At 46.0% G+C, this 17975-nt stretch overlaps 1 long non-coding RNA gene across 1 annotated transcript in view; it reads left to right on the top strand.

Moving 5' to 3' along the window:
• Positions 1–16054, top strand: part of LOC148803175 (uncharacterized) — a 47013-nt gene extending 30959 nt beyond the window's left edge. The window contains exons 2-3 of the long non-coding RNA XR_016069491.1: positions 15535–15608; positions 15768–16054. This is a non-coding gene — a long non-coding RNA (uncharacterized LOC148803175). The remainder of the gene's footprint in view (positions 1–15534; positions 15609–15767) is intronic.
• Positions 16055–17975: the final 1921 nt, after the last annotated feature.

Below are 17975 nucleotides of genomic sequence, written 5' to 3'. Positions count from 1 at the left end.
GCTTCAGGGGGGCTGTAGGCTGGTGGTGAAGATTGGAGTGTCGCTGGCAACTGTCGCATCTTCGAACCAATTGGGTCGCATCCTGTTTCATCGTCGGCCAGAAATAACCTTGCTGGTGTGCCTTGTGTGCCAACGTGCATGCGCCTGGATGGTTTCCGCAAATGCCTTCATGGATCTCCCTAAGGACATAGTCTGCCTCAGACGGGGAGAGGCATTTCAAGTAGGGGAGAGTATGTGAGCGGCGGTAGAGTTGACCCTAGATAAGGTAGTACCAGATTGATCTGTGCTGGAGCTTCTTTGCTTCTGTCTGATCTGCTGGAAGTGTGCCTTTGCAGAGGTACTATGTTATAGGGTCCATCCAGGATGGGTCATGCTGTACCGGGAGGACAAGAAGAGTTGTCTGCGTGATGCTCGAATTGGACAGGGTGTCCAATCGTGTTGTTTTGCTGAGGTCAGTTATCAGGGAGCTGGCCAACTTGGATAGTGTGTTGGTTCTTATGTTCTCAGCTCGAGGAATTTTTTGGATGTTGAAGTGCTCAAGTCGGTGGATGAGCTCCTGCACCTTCTGTAGGAAACTTTCCATCATTGGCATTCTCATCTCAAATTGTCTGTGGATCTAGTTGACTACTAGTTCAGAGTCACTGAAGGCTTCTATTCTCTGAGCACCTAGGTCTAGGGCGAGGCGTAGCCTGGAGATCAAAGCCTCATACTTAGCCACGTTGTTGGATGCTTTAAACTGGAAATTCAGGGCGTACTCTAACACAGTGTCATCCGGGCCGAGGAGAATAAGACTAGCTCTGCTGCCTTGCGGATTGGATGAGCTGTCCACATGTATATTTGCGGCGGCGGGGCAGGATTCTCAGTGGTGAGCGTGCATTCGGCAATGAAGTCAGCTAGAGGCTGAGCTTTGATCACAGGTCGGTGAGCACTCGAATAGTGAAGGCCTGAAAGTACAGTCTGAGCTTTCTGGCCGAGGTGACCAAAGCCAGAGCCATTTTCTCCAAGTTGGAGTACCAGGTTTCTGTACTACCAAGGACTTTACTGGTATAGTAGATTTGCCTTTGTACCCGGTCTTCCTCTTTGATTAGTACCTAGCTGTCGACCTCATCCCCAGCTGAGAGGTAAAGCAATAGCTCATCCCTAGGGTGTTAAACAGTTTTGTATGCCCTTAGCTCCAATCAATTTTGATGTACTTTTGATATTTAGTGTAAATAAATAAAGTACATGTTTGATTCATGTTGTGTTGTATGCTTCTATGTAAGACCCTAAAACTGGACACTTAATGAGACTTGTGTTAGTTTTAAATGTTCACAGCCATTGGATAAGTCTGGGGAGATTTATCCTGCCAAGGCTGACACTGATGTGCTGCCAAATGTTGGGGTGGCTTGTCTTAGCCGCCAGGGTGAAACCCAAGGTACACGCAGTGTACGATTACTTGAACCCTTGAACCAGACCAGATTTCTAGTATTGTCCGGGACCTTAGAGATTGAAGGGCAAAACTAGAATGTTACACCTGACCCCTAAACCCGATTATGGTACTACACTGGGTGTCGGATTGGGTTGTCTTTGATATGCCAATCAATGAGATCCTTAGCAGGGGTCAAAACCTGGGTATGTTGGGATAGTCTGAGAATTCATCTGAGTGGGTGATCATAGTGACGGGATCAGCCCCTTTGTCAGACAAAGGTAATGATCAGGGATGCACTCTCTCTGATGGAAACCAAACTACCGGCAGTTGATTTCAATCGTTGGAATTTTGTTTTGCAAAATTTATATATATGATATATAATTATATATGGTTTCAAAATGTTTGCAAATGGTATTAATTCCCGGGATCCATGTGAGTAGAGAGTGCAGCACTGTTCATTGTAGCCGAGGGAGAGGTCCTCTCTTGTCGGGTAGTGCTTGATCATTATGGGCTGAGAGGTTAAGTGTAAGGCCATTTAGGATAATACATGATGGGCTAATCTTGCATCTGCCCAAAGTCCCTGGGTTTTTATAAGATAGCTTGGCCCAGGGACCACTTAGTGCAAGTGTTGGGCCCATAGGGTCCATGTGATGGGCTCTGGGGGTTCACTGGGCTTTCTAGTGAATTCGGCTAGGCCTTGTAGCAAAGGCTGGGCCAAACCCATGTGGCTGATGTATATATCAATGCTTGTGTCCCACGCCATACAAAGAAGCCCAACTGGGCAGCAGGTTGAAAGACTATTGAGCACTTAATACATATTGGGCCTAAAGCCCATTTCGATCTAGGCTGATTTGATTAGTCACTTAAAGGGGCAGATCTGAGATTAGGTTAAGCCCAAAAGCTGATCTAATCCGCAGATAGTATTAAGAGGAGTCCTGATCCAAATACAAATTTGGATAAGGGCTACTCCTAATATGATTAGGAGGTTTCTTAATCACCAAGAAAGAGGAGGAAACCCGAATTTCGAATTACTTGAATTCGAACCCTAGGGGTTTTAGCATAACACACACTGCATTCTTGAGATAGGATCTCAAATAACCCTAGAGAAGAAAAATAGCAATTTGCCATCTTCTTCTCTAGCATTCTCCTCCAGCAGCCGCCGCCACCTTTTCTACCAGTTCGAGTTCTCAGTTCGAGAAGATCAAGAAAGGTTCTTGATTGTTCGTGTGGTGCTCTCAGTCTTCCATCGAGTTCTTCAGAATAACCTGGTTCGTGGGATGAACACTGCTGGTTCGGCTCCATCATCACTGTGTCATCTTTAGTAGGAGTTGATCTTGGAATCTTCTTTGGGCGTGAACACCAACGTTGGGAGATACTGCTTCTCCGGATCAGGTATAATCCCTCCCTTCTCTTTTGGTTCAAATCTAGTTTGGTTTGGTTCGAGTAGATACTTGAATCTTGATTCTAAATTTAGGGAATATGATTCCCAGTTGGAAGAAAGGTAGGAAATTTTTGAAATTCGCCCACCCATTCTGCAACCCTTTTGGCGTCCACACGATGGATCCTACCATCCTTTCATAGGGCTCAGCATGGTGAGGAGAGGTGGTGAACTTAGGTACCGCTTCAGTTCTTGAAAGGACCATTCACATTCCTCGGTCCATTAGAAGTCCTTCGGTCGTTTGAGGACCTTGAAGAAGAGAAGACACTGGTCCACAGATTTGAACATGAACCTGCTAAGGGCGGCTATTCTACCGGCAAGCTGTTGTACATCTTTGTGGGTTCGGGGTGATTGCATGTCAAGGATGGCCTGTATTTTCTCTGGGTTTGCCTCAATCCCCCTTTGCGTCACCATGAACCCCAGGAATTTACCCGAACCGACCCCAAAAGCACATTTGGTCGGGTTTAGATTCATCTTATACTTCCTGAGGGTATTGAAGAGTTCCTTCAAGTCAGCAAGGTGTTGTTCGGCCTTCTTTCTCTTCACAAGCATGTCGTCGACGTATGCCTCTACGTTTCAGCCGAGCTGATCTTTGAACACCTCATTCACCAACCGCTGGTAAGTGGCACTGACGTTCTTGAAGCCAAAGGGCATGACCTTGTAGCAATACAAGTTGTGGTCGGTGATAAAGGTTGTTTTCTCCTGGTCATCGAGATGCATTCAGATCTGATTGTACCCTAAGAAGGCATCCATAAAGCTCAGGAATTCATGGCTCACTGGCGTCGAGTAGCTTTTGTACTTCGTCTGCAATTACATGCCACCATTCTGTTGCGAATCTCCTCTTCCTCTACTTGACAGGTTGGTAGCGGGAGTCGGTGTTCAAACGGTGTGATGAATTCGGGGTTGATCCCCGGCATATTTGCTGCTGACCAGGCAAAAACATCGGCATGGTCTCTCAGTAGTTGTACAAGCTCTTCCCGGAGGTGGTCATTTAAGAGAGAGCTGACTTGGACTGTCCTCTCGGGGTCTCCATCGTTAAGTGATACTTGGATGAGGTCTTCGACATGTTGGCCGTGTTGTGTCCTCACCTCATCATGGAAGTCATAAACTTTTGTCATTAGTGTTTCTACGGCCCACTATGGTCCTCGGCAGGAGAGCAGGTAGCACTGCCGCGTAGTTCTTTGATTTCTGTGTGCTACCCCTATATCATATTCAGTGGGGAACTTCATAGCGAGATGGAATGTGGAGACTGCAGCTTGCAGAGCATTAAGGGTTGGCCTACCAAGGATGGCGTTGTACGAAGAGGGGCAACGAACCACAGTGAAGTCCACCATGGTCGTCGTAGTAACGTCACCATCTCCAATCAATAGAGGAAGAGTTCTCCTCCCAGTGGACAGGAGGGACTCCCCAGAGAAGCCCATTAGGGGAGTATTGATGGGGGTGAGGCACTCTTTGTCGATGCCGAGATTTTCAAATGCATCCTCGAAGAGTACATCGGCAGAGCTATCCGTGTCAACTAGGATCCGTCTTATCTCAAGGTTGGCCACCTCGGCCGTGATGACCAAGGCGTCGTCATGCGGGGTCTAAACCCCTCGGAGGTCATCATCGGTGAACGTGATGGCCTAGCCACACTTCTTCTTGTGCCCCCGATTGTCGATCTCACATAGTCGTGCATACTTCTTGCGCCCTGAGCTACTCTCCCCTCCTACGGCGATTCCACCTAATATGACGTGGATCACACTAGCAAGGGGAACTTGGGGCGGGAGTCGAGCATCCTCCGTGCATTGTTCTTCGTGTGTCAGATTCTCGCTCTTGATGAATCCGCTGAGGTATCCGCGCCTTAGGTCTTCAATGTGGTTGCGCAGGTCAAAGCAGTTCTCCGTGTCATGGCCATGATCTCTATGGAACTCGCAATATTTGTCGTGATTCCTCTTGCTACTTTGTGTTTTCATCTTCTTGGACCAACGAATGTAGTTACGGTCATGGATTTGCATCAGGACTTCAAACCGCGGCATATTGAGCAGCGTAAAGTTCCGATAGGTTGGCGGGGGTGTCCATGGTCTGCGGTGGGGTCGGTGGTCTTGCCTCTTATGGTCCCAGTCTAATCTTTCTGTCTTTCGCTCCTCCGTATCTCTCCTCTTCTTATCGGGTCTCTCTTCCTCATCCCGTAGTTGTATGTGCGCTTCTTCTGTGTTGATATACTTCTGTGCATGGCTCATTAGTGCAGCCAGGTTTTGCGGAGTGTTCTTGTAGATGGAAAAGTTGAATGGGGATGGGCGGAGGCCATGCTGGATTGCGGTGACAGCCACGGATTGGTTCAGGTTTCTGACCTGTAGTGCTTCCTTGTTGAATCTGGCCAGGCAGTCCCTGAGGGACTTGTTTTTCTTCTACTGCACCTGCATGAGGTTGGCTGAGGTCTTCTAATGCTTTTGACTCGCTGTGGACTGAGCGTGGAACTGGGTCTCCAACTGCTCCCACAACGCTATTGAGCGTGGGGGCAGGGAAGAATACCAAGTTAGGGCTGGACCTGCAAGAGTGGCCACTAAGGTTTTGCTCATCAAGCCCTCGGAGGATCTGTGCAACATTAACGGAGCATTTAATGCTTCGATATGGTCGGCGGGATCAATGTTTTTGTCGTACTTGTCAAGCTGGGGTGCTCGCCAACCTATGGGAGGTACCTCGTCCACAATTTCCTGGTTGAAGAGCGGCTCCTTACCCATGGGCACAAGTGGTGGCGCGGGCTGATCTTCGGCTAGCGCCGTTCTTCTCTGGCTGCGCTCTAACTCCTCTAAGCGCTGGCAGAGTTCTCGAATCTCGTCACCTCTTTGGTTTGGATCCGCAGTGTGTGTTGCCCTTTCCTTCTTGGGGCACACTGCGCGGTCCTTCACGGAGCTGGACTCGACGATGGAGACCACGTGAGGTGGCGTCCTTGCAGCCGAGGGAGAGGTCCTCTCTTGTCGGGCAGTGTATGATCATTATGGGCTGAGAGGTTAAGTGTAAGACCATTGAGGATAATACCTGATGGGCTAATCTTGCATCTGCCCACAGTCCCTGGGTGTTACAAGGTGGCTTGGCCCAGGGACCACTTAGTGTAAGTGTTGGGCCCATAGAGCCCATTTGATGGGTTTCAGGGGGTGCACTGTCATTAACAGTGTATTCGGCCAGGCCTTGTAACAAAGGCTGGGCCGAACCCATGTGGCTGATGTGTAGATCAATGCTTGGGTCCCACGCCATACAAGGAAGCCCAACTGGGCAGCAATTTGGAAGCCTTTTGAGTACATAACCTTAAATGGGCCTTAAGCCCATTTCGAACTGGGCTGATTTGATCAGTCATTTAAAGGGGGCGAATTCTAAAGAGGGTCAGCTGAAAGGATTGGGCTTAGACCCTATCCACTCAGAGAGTCCAAGATCTAAATGGGATTTAGATCTGGAAACCTCCTAATTAGATTAGGAGACAGCTGATCTTATCTGTAGATAAGATAAGGGTTATCCCTTATCACTAAGGGACTTCTAACCCAAATATGATTTGGATTAGCAGCTCCTAATCTGATTAGGAGCTGATCCCTTTTGAGATTATAAAAGGGGAAGGGGGCGGCAGCCTACTACACAACAATATCCATAGCATTCTTCTCCTTGAAGAAAGAGAGATTGAGAGATTTCCTGCATACTGCGAATTCTCTCCTGCCGCCACCTTCCTGCTTTTGCCATTCCTTCAGTTCGATCTCCAGTTCTTGGGAGCAATCAATATTGGATCTTGATTTCAATCTTTTGTGAAAAGATTGGTTGGAGCTGTACTCAAGTCGTCCAGTTGATCCTTACGAAGGATCAAGTTCTTTTGAAGAACGTTGCTGATTCTGCTCCACCCTGCACTGCGCCATCTTCAGTGGGAGTAGATTTTGGATCCTTCCTTGGGCGTGAACACCTCCATTGGGAGATAGTATTTCTCCGTATCAGGTATAATCCTCTCCCACTCCTTTTGGTTCAGATCTGGTTCAGTTTATGGTTCAAGATTGATCCTTGAAAATATGATTTTCTAAATGGGGAATACGATTCCCAGTTGAAGGGAGAGATAAAATTTTTGAAATTCGCCCCTTATTCCGCAATCTTTGGGCGTCCATAGGATGGATCTCTCATCCCTTCAGTGGTATCAGAGCCATGGTTCAAATCTTGAACCAGTTTGTTTCAGATCTGAACCTGCGCAAATGGGCAGAAGGTGTTCTACCCGATTTGCGCAGATATGGGTTTTGGGAAATTTTGTTCCCAAAATTAATGGGCGAATAATCTGAAATTAATTTTATATAAATCTGATTATTATTTAGAATTGTTCTTTATGATTTTCTTGATTTATGGGCTGTTCGTACAAGAGGAGATCGAAATCTTGGTTTGCGCAGGGAACCTGCAAGATTTGTAGTTTCCTGATTTATTTATTACATTTGGTCTGTAAATAATTTTTTTTAATTTTAGACTCAATGTATAGGCATTCGATCTGATGTAATAATTAATAGAAATAGGATTTCTATTTTATTTTATTTTGGATCGAAGATGGCGGCGCAGAAAGGGAGAAATCGCAGAGAAGAAGATTTCGCAGATGGGAGAATCGCTATCTGCGATTTGCAGTTTATGAAACTGCATTCTGTGATCTAACCTCTGTTTTGCGGGATGGATTGTACGAACAGCCCTGTTTGACTGATTGTTGTTTTTCTTTTATCAGTAATTAATTTCAGATTATTTTCTTGAATTAAAGATTTAATTAAAAATCAAACCAAGATTGGTTCAAACTGTTTGGACCAAATCTAGGGTTTAATCAAGGCTGAAAGTCAGCCCTAATTTTCCCACTAATGGGCCTAAGGATTGATATTTAATTGAATGGTTAATTCGGCCCAACCTGTAAAGACCCAGTTTTAAACAGTTAAAACTGCTAAAAGCCCACTTAACCCTTAAAGCTATATGGGTTGAACCGTTCGGCCCATATACCTAGATAATGTTAATGGTTAATATTATGGATTTAAAATGGGCTTCAAATGGGCTTTACAGATAATTAATTGATTGGATCAATTTATCCCTGCATGTGTTGTATGGATGTGTGATGTGCTACGTACATGGGCCATAAGTACTTGGCCCATGCTCAATCGACAGTGGCTCTTTCGCACACCATGGCTGAATGCACATCATTGCCATGGTGTCCCTTTTGGTCATTGGATGACCTCCCTCAGTGGTGGGCCCCACACCTCATCATGAGGTCTCGTGTGGAACCCTAGCCGATTTAGGCCCACCAAAATCTGGCTTTATGAAAGTCAGTGGGAGCCACTTTGGTTTGACCTAAAGATAAAACTAGGGCGTAATTATCTGTTCCCTCCAGATAATATGAGTGCATGTGATAGGGAGATTCATATGATGAACTCTCTAAAGGCCTTCCATCATTAGCACGAGGATGGGTCCTTCAGTAATGAGGAAACGCACCAGAAAATGGGCTATCCATTTGCTGTTGGGCTTGTCTAAGTGTTTCATAAGATGATAGGGGCGTCATAGACCGATGTGGGAGGGGCTTCACCAGAAAATGGGAACTCTCTCACGGTACCTTGGTGTTCACGAATATGATGGGTAAGCACTCACTGGACAGAAAGGTTTACCTGAAAACGGCTCTGAACCTTGTCTGACAGAGGCCAAAGGGAAAACTCATATGATGAGTGGATATGATCCTTCACAGAAAGGTGGTGGGGTTATGCAGCTGAAATAGTTGGCCTCATGCACCCTATGTGATTTCCCACATTTCCAGAGACAACCCGTAGTCTCCGTCACTGAGAAAGGAGGGAAATCTCAGAGATGAATAAATGGAAAAAGGATCATAGATTAAAATCCATATCTATGAAATGAACATGAATCAAATTAGGTCGTGGACTGATGTTTGCTCTTTTATCAGAAAATGGCAAACGGATCATTTGCAAAGCTACTTGATGATAATAAGTTGAAAGGCCCAAACTATGCTGACTGGTACAGGAACCTTATGTTGGTCTTGACCTCTGAGAGATTGGACAAGGTAGCCAAGAATCCTTCCCCGGACCGTCCGGGAGATAGGGCTTCTGAGGCCCGAAGAAGAGAATACCAAGAATGGGAGAAGAAAAACTCCCTTGCCCGTTGCTATATCATTGCCTCCTTGGACAATCCAATTCAGAGGCAGTTCGATCAGATCGAACTTGCTAAAGACGTATTGGACAGTCTTAGGACAATGTACGAAGAGCAGAATCGTTCTACTCGGCAGAAGGTCTTGAAACAGTTCATGACCGCGTAGATGACCAAGGGCCAACAAGTTCACGACCATTGTCTCCGGATGATGGGGTATATCAACGAACTAGAGGCTCTTGGATCCGGGCTGGATCTGGTGAATCAGATCGATGCTATTCTCAACTCTCTGCCTCCATCCTTTAATCCATTCATCATGAACTACAACATGAACAAGCTGAACGTCAGCTTGCAGGAACTCAGTAATATGTTGCAGAGGGCCGAAGAATTGATTAAAAAGGATGAGCCCATTGCCATGCTTGTTGAAACTGGCAAATCGGGCAAGAAAAGGAAGGCGAAGAGAAAGCCCCAGAAAAAGGCTGCCAAACACAAGAAACAGAGGAAGGACAAGGCATCAGATGCCTGTCATTTTTGCAAAAAGACCGGCCACTGGAAAAGGAATTGTCCTGCCTACCTGGAATCCAAGAAAGGTAACTTCGAAACTTGTGTTATAGAAACCAATTTGTTGGTAGCTTCTGCGTCCTGGTGTATTGACTCCGGGGCTTCAACTCATGCGTGTAACTCACTGCAGGGGTTCAAGGTAAGCAGAAGGCTGAGTGAAGGAGAAGTCACACTCTACTTGGGGACTACTGCAACTGTTGCAGCCGCGGCCATAGGAACCGTGGAACTATTTTTTAGAGAAGGAATAATTGTACTGAAAGATTGTCTTTATGTACAAAATTTAAGAAGAAATTTGATTTCTGTCTCAAAACTGTGTGCAAATGGTTATTCTGTCTTCTTTAGTAATACGATTACTATTAAAAGAAATAACAGATTCATCGCATACGGGGAACTGGAGAACGGTCTCTATGTTCTACGTCCTTCTCTAGAAACTAACATAACCGAAACTACGTCGGTTGAAAACCCCAAGAAGAGAGCCCGTGATACAGTTAATCCCACGTGTCTGTGGCATTACCGACTTGGCCACATCGGTGTTGACCGAATCACAAGGTTGGTAAAGGATGGTCCTTTGGATTTTCTAGCTGTAGAAGATCTTCCCACCTATGTGCCTTGCCTACAAGGCAAGATGACGAGACGGCCATTTAGTGGTAAGCCTGAAAGATGTACAGGCACACTTGACCTAATACATACTGATGTATGTGGTCCCCTGAGTGTTAGGACACGAAATCAACACGTGTATTTCATCACCTTCACAGATGATTTTTCACGATATGGTTACGTGTACCTAATGAGACACAAGTCTGAATCCTTTGAAAAGTTCAAAGAGTTTAGACAAGAGGTCGAGAAACAGTTAGGGAGAGAAATTAAAGCCCTTCGATCCGATCGAAGTGGCGAATATCTCTCTGACGAATTCAGGGACTACTTAAAGGACAATGGGATAGTATCACAATTAGCTCCTCCTGCTACACCACAACTTAACGGTGTTTCAAAGAGGAGGAATAGGACCTTATTAGATATGGTCCGGTCGCTTCTCATACACTCAGAGTTACCCACATCCTTTTGGGGTTACGCATTAGAGACTGCGATTTACGTGCTGAATCGGGTTCCAACCAAATCGGTTCCGAATACTCCATATGAACTTTGGACCGGAAAGAAACCAAGTGTCAGACACTTGAAGATTTGGGGTTGTCCAGCACACGTTAAAAGAATGAGTGCAGACAAGTTGGAATCTAAGACTAGCCGTTGCCTATTTGTAGGCTACCCAAAAGGCTCTGTAGGTTACCTTTTCTATGACCCAAGTGAGCAGAAAGTGTTCTGCAGTCGAAATGTGCAATTCTTGGAAACCGACTATATCCTGGACACCCATCGTCAGGAAGTTGTTCTGGATGAGGAGAGCTCAGGAGCAGTGGGAGATGTTCCACAAGTTCCAGGTAGTGACCAACTCAGAAGAACCACTCGGGCATCCAGGCCACCAGTCCGTTATGGTTATGACCAGGACAGTTACCTAGTGGAAACCTTAACTAGTGAGGAGGATCCCGTGACTTACGCGGAAGCTATGTTGGACATAGATTCCCAGAAGTGGGTGGAGGCCATGAGAGCGGAGATGGACTCAATGGAGACCAATGGAGTCTGGACTCTAGTAGATCCGCCCTCCGGGGTAAAGGCAATCAGTTGCAAATGGATTTACAAGAGGAAGAAGGGCCCCGATGGTAAAGTTGAGACCTTCAAGGCTCGTCTGGTGGCGAAAGGGTACACTCAGAAAGAGGGCATCGATTATGAGGAAACCTTTTCGCCTGTGGCCATGCTTAAATCCATTAGATCCTGCTAGTTGTAGCAGCATACCATGATTATGAGATTTGGTAGATGGATGTCAAAACTGCATTCCTGAATGGAGATCTTACTGAAGATATCTATATGCAGCAGCCGCAAGGCTTCATTGCTGCAGGTCAGGAAAACATGGTATGTAAACTTAACAGATCCATTTATGGGCTTAAGCAAGCTTCTAGAAGTTGGAACATCCGTTTTAACTCTGCTGTCAAATCATTTGACTTCGAACAGAATCCGGATGAACCCTGTGTCTACAGGAAGTACAGTGGGGATAAGGTTACCTTCTTGGCTCTGTATGTAGATGACATTCTACTCATTGGGAATGATGTGGGAATGTTAACTACGGTGAAAGTATGGCTTTCGCAGCAATTCTCCATGAAAGACCTTGGAGAAGCCTCCTATATACTGGGTCTTCGACTCTATAGAGATAGATCGAAGCGGATAATAGGATTATCCCAATCTGCTTACATTGACAAAATAGTCAAAAGATACAGCATGGAAAACTCCAAGAAAGGAAATGTTCCTTTCAGGCACGGAGTCACTCTCTCCAAGAAGATGTCTCCCAAGACGTCTGAGGAGATTGATGGCATGAAAGACGTTCCTTATGCCTCAGCCGTAGGGAGCATCATGTATGCCATGCTGTGCACTCGTCCTGACATAGCTCAGGCAGTGAGTGTAGTAAGCAGATTTCAGGCCAACCCAGGGCAGGAGCATTGGACTGCTGTGAAAAACATACTTAAGTACCTTCGAAGGACAAAAGAGTTTTGTCTAGTATTCGACGGTAGCTCACTACAGATCCAAGGGTTTACAGATGCCGATTTCCAGTCAGACCCAGATGATAGAAAGTCTACATCTGGATATGTTTTCACGATAGGATCGTGTGCTGTTTGCTGGAAAAGCAGCAAACAGGGGTCCACTGCAGACTCCACGACCGAGGCCGAGTACATTGCCGCAAGTGAGGCTGCCAAAGAAGCCGTGTGGATGAAGAAGTTCGTTCACGAGTTGGGAGTAGTTCCGTCCAGCACATCACCCATCCCATTGTTGTGTGACAACAATGGAGCTATTGCTCAGGCTAAGGAGCCACGAGCCCACTCGAAGTCGAAGCTCATCGAGAGGAAGTACCACGTACTGTGGGAGATTGTTGGTAGAGGGGACGTCCTGATTCAGAAGGTAGCGTCAGCGGAAAATGTAGCAGACCCATTGACAAAGCCACTATCACAGAAAGTGTTTGAGAAACACGTGGAAAGCATGGGACTCCGGCTAGTACCTGATTGGACCTAAGTGCAAGTGGGAGCTGTTAGACTGTTTTGTATGCCCTTAGCTTCAATCAGAATGATGTACTTTATGAGTTTATTGTAAATGAATAAAGATACATATTTGATTCATGTTCCCTTGGTATGTTTCTGTGTAATACCCTTAAACTGGACACTTAATGAGACTCGTGTTAGTTTAGAATGTTCACAGCCAGTGGGTCGGTCTAGGGAGACCTATCCTAACAAGGCTGACACTGTGGTGCCACCAAGTCGGTTGGGGTGGCCTGTCTCAGCTGCCAGGGTGAGACCCTATGCACATACAGTGTAGGATTAATTGAATCTTTGAACTAGACCAGATTTCCAGTATTGCCCTGGACCTTGGAGATTGATGGGCAAAACTAGAAAGTTACACCCGACCCCTAAACTCGATTATGATACTACACTAGGTGTCGGATTGGGCTGTCTTTGATGTGCCAATCAGTGAGATCCTTAGCGGGGGTCAAAACCTGGGTATGTTGGGACAGTCCGAGAATTCATCTGAGTGGGTGATCATAGTGACAGGATCAGCCCCTTTGTCGGACAAAGGTAATGATCGGGGATGCACTCTCACTGATGGAAACCAAGACTGCCGGCAGCCGATTTCAACCGTTGAGATTTGTTTTGTAAAATATATTTTATATAAGATATAAAAGTATATATGTATGGTTTCTAAATTGTTTGCAAGAAGGTTTTAATTCCCGGGATCCATATAAGTGGAGAGTGCATCACTGTTCCTTGCAGCCGAGGGAGAGGTCCTCTCTTATCGGGCAGTGTATGATCATTATGGGCTGAGAGGTTAAGTGTAAGACCATTGAGGATAATACCTGATGGGATAATCTTGCATCTGCCCACAGTCCCTGGGTGATACAAGGTGGCTTGGCCCAGGGACCACTTAGTGTAAGTGTTGGGCCCATAGAGCCCATTTGATGGGTTTCAGGGGGTGCACTGTCATTAACAGTGTATTCGGCCAGGCCTTGTAACAAAGGGTGGGCCGAACCCATGTGGCTGATGTGTAGATCAATGCTTGGGTCCCACGCCATACAAGGAAGCCCAACTGGGCAGCAATTTGGAAGCCTTTTGAGTACATAACCTTAAATGGGCCTTAAGCCCATTTCGAGCTGGGCTGATTTGATCAGTCATTTAAAGGGGGCAAATTCTAAAGAGGGTCAGCTGAAAGGATTGGGCTTAGACCCTATCCACTCAGAGAGTCCAAGATCTAAATGGGATTTAGATCTGGAAACCTCCTAATTAGATTAGGAGACAGCTGATCTTATCTGTAGATAAGATAAGGGTTATCCCTTATCTCTAAGGGACTTCTAACCCAAATATGATTTGGATTAGCAGCTCCTAATCTGATTAGGAGCTGATCCCTTTTGAGATTATAAAAGGGGAAGGGAGCAGATTTTGGATCCTTCCTTGGGCGTGAACACCTCCATTGGGAGATATTATTTCTTCGTATCAGGTATAATCCTCTCCCACTCCTTTTGGTTCAGATCTGGTTCAGTTTATGGTTCAAGATTGATCCTTGAAAATATGATTTTCTAAATGGGGAATACGATTCCCAGTTGAAGGGAGAGATAAAATTTTTGAAATTCGCCCCTTATTCCGCAATCTTTGGGCGTCCATAGGATGGATCTCTCATCCCTTCACCTATGTTCTACATCATTTCAAAGATCTTGTTGACTTTTTCTTGCATTGCTCAGAATTTCTCAGGATCGACAGCAGCTGGGGGTTGTGGAATTTCTTGATGCGGAGAGCTACGGTGGCAAGACTCTCGAGATGGGGATTGGCCTGTTGAACGCTCAGACTGGTTCTTGGGCATCTTGATCGCTTTCTTGATTGTGCGGTAAGGAAAGATTTTTGGGGTGGCTTTTTGTGTGTTCCCACAGACGGTGCCAATCTGATGCTGCTCAATCTGAGGTGGTGCACGAATTGAGGAGAGCAACCAGATAGTCCTTGTTGACAGGGTGAGACTGAGCTACAAGGACGAGGTCGCACTTCAAGACCTGTGATCAAGAAAGAAGTCAGAGGCCCGAGGAATTATTCCCGGGTAAGTACTCCGACATTCAAGTCAGTAGAGGTAATGGGTGGTCGGGCCGAGCTATGATGATGTTGGTCCGAGCTAAGTAGCAGTACGGGTCTCAAAAGTTGGATCCCTTACCTCGAGCATGGAGTATCTTTTCATAGCTGAAGATTCGTGTCCTAGTCGGATTGGGCTTCCGGGGTTGCTGGATGAGGTTAACCGCCGAGGTATTCGGGATAGAGTTCCATTCCCCAGCGGAGTCGTCTTTCCTCATTCCTCCTTATCTGTAGTTGTGCTCATCCATTTGATGTGGCTGGAAGGATAAGATGGGGGGACACAGTAATAGCATAGCTCGGCCGAGCTAGGCCGACGTGGCAGAGCTAGGCCCACATGGCCGAGCTATGCCGACATGATCGAGTTGTGTCGACATGGCCGAGCTAGGATGACGTGACTAGGCGATAGTTGGGAGGCCACGTGTCTCGCAGTCTGAACAAAATAGACATGTGGGCCCCATTGGTTCTATCAATATGATACGATACACTTGGTTCTATCCATAATATGCAATACGATAAACTTGGTTCACTGTTATCTTGTACCATAACAACTTTTTCAGAGTAACTTTGAGAGACAAAGACAATGTTTTTAGACCTAAAAGGATGGTTCGCACTTCCCAATAGTATTTCAGTAATTCAGTCTACTCTTTTATCCTATCTGTACCAAAAACCAGATAGAACCTTCAAAATCAAACAGCCTAGTTGAATTTATAAACCGACCAATCAATGGAGTAACATTAGCCAATGATCAGCATAGTTGAATTCTGGACTAAGCTCAAACCCGTCTAAGATTTTGTTACTGGATGGAGCAGGAAGTTTCATTGTGAATGGCCTAGTATTACGAGAAGAACATTGAATTGTTTGACAAATTGTTACAGACATGCTGGTAAGATGCCCTTATCTACATGATGCTTTTCTATTTGTTTTGTTGGTTGTATGATCCGTTCAATTTTTGCTTTGACGGTTGATGTATACATGTCTAATTGGTAGGTTCCTTTGGTTTGTTTAAATTATTTGTGCAGGCTAAGTAGGTTTAGTGTTGCAGAAAATGTTCGCTCAAAGGATTGCTCTTAATCTTGACTTTGGATTTTAGAAGTGAAAATCATGGAACCCAGATGCATCTTTCAGTTTATACTCATTCTTACTTATCTCAGCCCACAATTGGTTCATGAGGATAGATGGTTCAGATGGAACTCACTGTAAAAAATATGGGTTTAGATGCTAGAAGGCTAGGATTTATTCATCAATCACCAAATTACAACCAAGTTCTAACCTTTTGAGCTGAAGTTCATTTGTAGAAGATGAAATGTAGGAGTGACATTATATTATAGATGCAAGATTTTTTCTTTTAAACATTCATATTGTACTAGTAATATTTCTAATGAGGGCGGATTTGGCCCTCCAGTGAAATTATGACACATGGCACCTCATGCCAACTAAGTGCAGGCTCTTGACAACTAGACAGCTCGAGCTAGCTAGGGGCAGCTCGGCACTTACAGGCAGCTCGGCATAGGTAGCTCGCCACTTAGGGGCAGCTCGGCAGCTCACCAAGGAGCTCGCCACCAAGGAGCTAGGCAGCTCTCCAAGGAGCTCGCCAAGGAGCTCACCACAAAGGAGCTCGGCAGCTCGCCAAGGAGATTGCCACCAAGGAGCTCGGCAGCTCGCCAAGGAGCTTGGCAGCTCTCCAAGGAGCTCGCCAAGGAGCTAGGCAACTCTCGAAGGAGCTCACCAAGGAGCTCACCACCAAGGAGCACCGCAGCACGCCAAGGAGCTCGGTAGCTCTCAAAGGAGCTCGTCACCTGCAGCTCTCCAAGGAGCTCGGCAGCTCTCCAAGGAGCTCGGCAAGGAGCTCGCCACTAAGGAGCTAGGCAACTCTCCAAGGAGCTCGCCAAGGAGCTCGGCAGCTCGCCAAGGAGCTCGCCACCAAGGAGCTAGAAAGCTCTCCAAGGAGCTAGGCAGCTCTCCAAGGAGCTTGCCAAGGAGCTCACCACCAAGGAGCTAGGTAGCTCTCCAAGGAGCTCGCCACCAGGCAGCCCGAAGCTCATCACCAAGGAGCTCGCCACCAGGCAGCTTGGAGTGAAGGGATGAGAGATCCATCATATGGACGCCCAAAGATTGCGGAATAAAGGGCGAATTTCAAAAATATTATCTCTCCCTTTCAGCTGGGAATCGTATTCCCTATTTAGAAAATCATATTTTCAAGGATCAATCTTGAACCATAAACTGAACCAGATCTGAACCAAAAGGAGTGGGAGAGGATTGTACCTGATACGGAGAAATACTATCTCCCAATGGAGGTGTTCACACCCAAGGAAGGATCCAAAATCTGCTCCAACTGAAGATGGCGCAGTGAAGGATGGAGCAAAATCAGCAATGTTCTTCAAAAGAACTTGACCCTTCGCAAGAATCATCTGCACGGCTTGTGAGTACAGCTCCAATCAATCTTTTCCCAAAAGATTGAAATCAAGATCCAATCTTGATTGCTCCTAAGAACTGGAGATCGAACTGAAGGAATGGCAATGGCAGGAAGGTGGCGGCAGGAGAGAATTCGCAGTATGCAGGAAATCTCCCAATCTCTCTTTCTTTAAGAGAAGAATGTTGTTGATGATGTAAAAGGCTGCCGCCCCCTTCCCCTTTTATAATCTCAAAGGGATCAGCTCCTAATCAGATTAGGAGTTGCTAATCCAAATCATATTTGGGTTAGAAGTCCCTTAGTGATAAGGGATAATCCTTATCTTATCTGCAAATCAGATTAGCTGTCTCCTAATCTAATTAGGAGGTTTCCAGATCTAAATCTTATTTAGATCTTGGACTCTCTGAGTGGATAGGGTCTAAGCCCAATCCTTTTAGCTGACCCACTTCAGAATTCGCCCCCTTTAAATGACTGATCAAATCAGCCCAGTTCGAAATGGGCTTAAGGCCCATTAAGGTTATGTACTCAAAAACCTTCCAAATTGCTGCCCAGTTGGGCTTCCTTGTATGGCGTGGGACCCAAGCATTGATCTACACATCAGCCACATGGGTTCAGCCCAGCCTTTGTTACAAGGCCTAGCCGAATGCACTGCTGAAGACAGTGTACCCCCTGAAACCCATCAAATGAGTTCTATGGGCCCAACACTTACACTAAGTGGTCCCTGGGCCAAGCCACCTTGTAACACCCAGGGACTGTGGGCAGATGCAAGATTAGCCCATCAGGTGTTATCCTCAATGGTCTTACACTTAACCTCTCAGCCCATAATGATCATACACTGCC

Source organism: Nelumbo nucifera, chromosome 1, assembly GCF_055504915.1.
Source record: "Nelumbo nucifera cultivar China Antique chromosome 1, China Antique-T2T, whole genome shotgun sequence".
Classification (NCBI taxonomy): domain Eukaryota; kingdom Viridiplantae; phylum Streptophyta; class Magnoliopsida; order Proteales; family Nelumbonaceae; genus Nelumbo; species Nelumbo nucifera.
The sequence above is the reverse complement of the archived record's forward strand: the minus strand, read 5'-3'. Positions and strand labels throughout refer to the sequence as shown.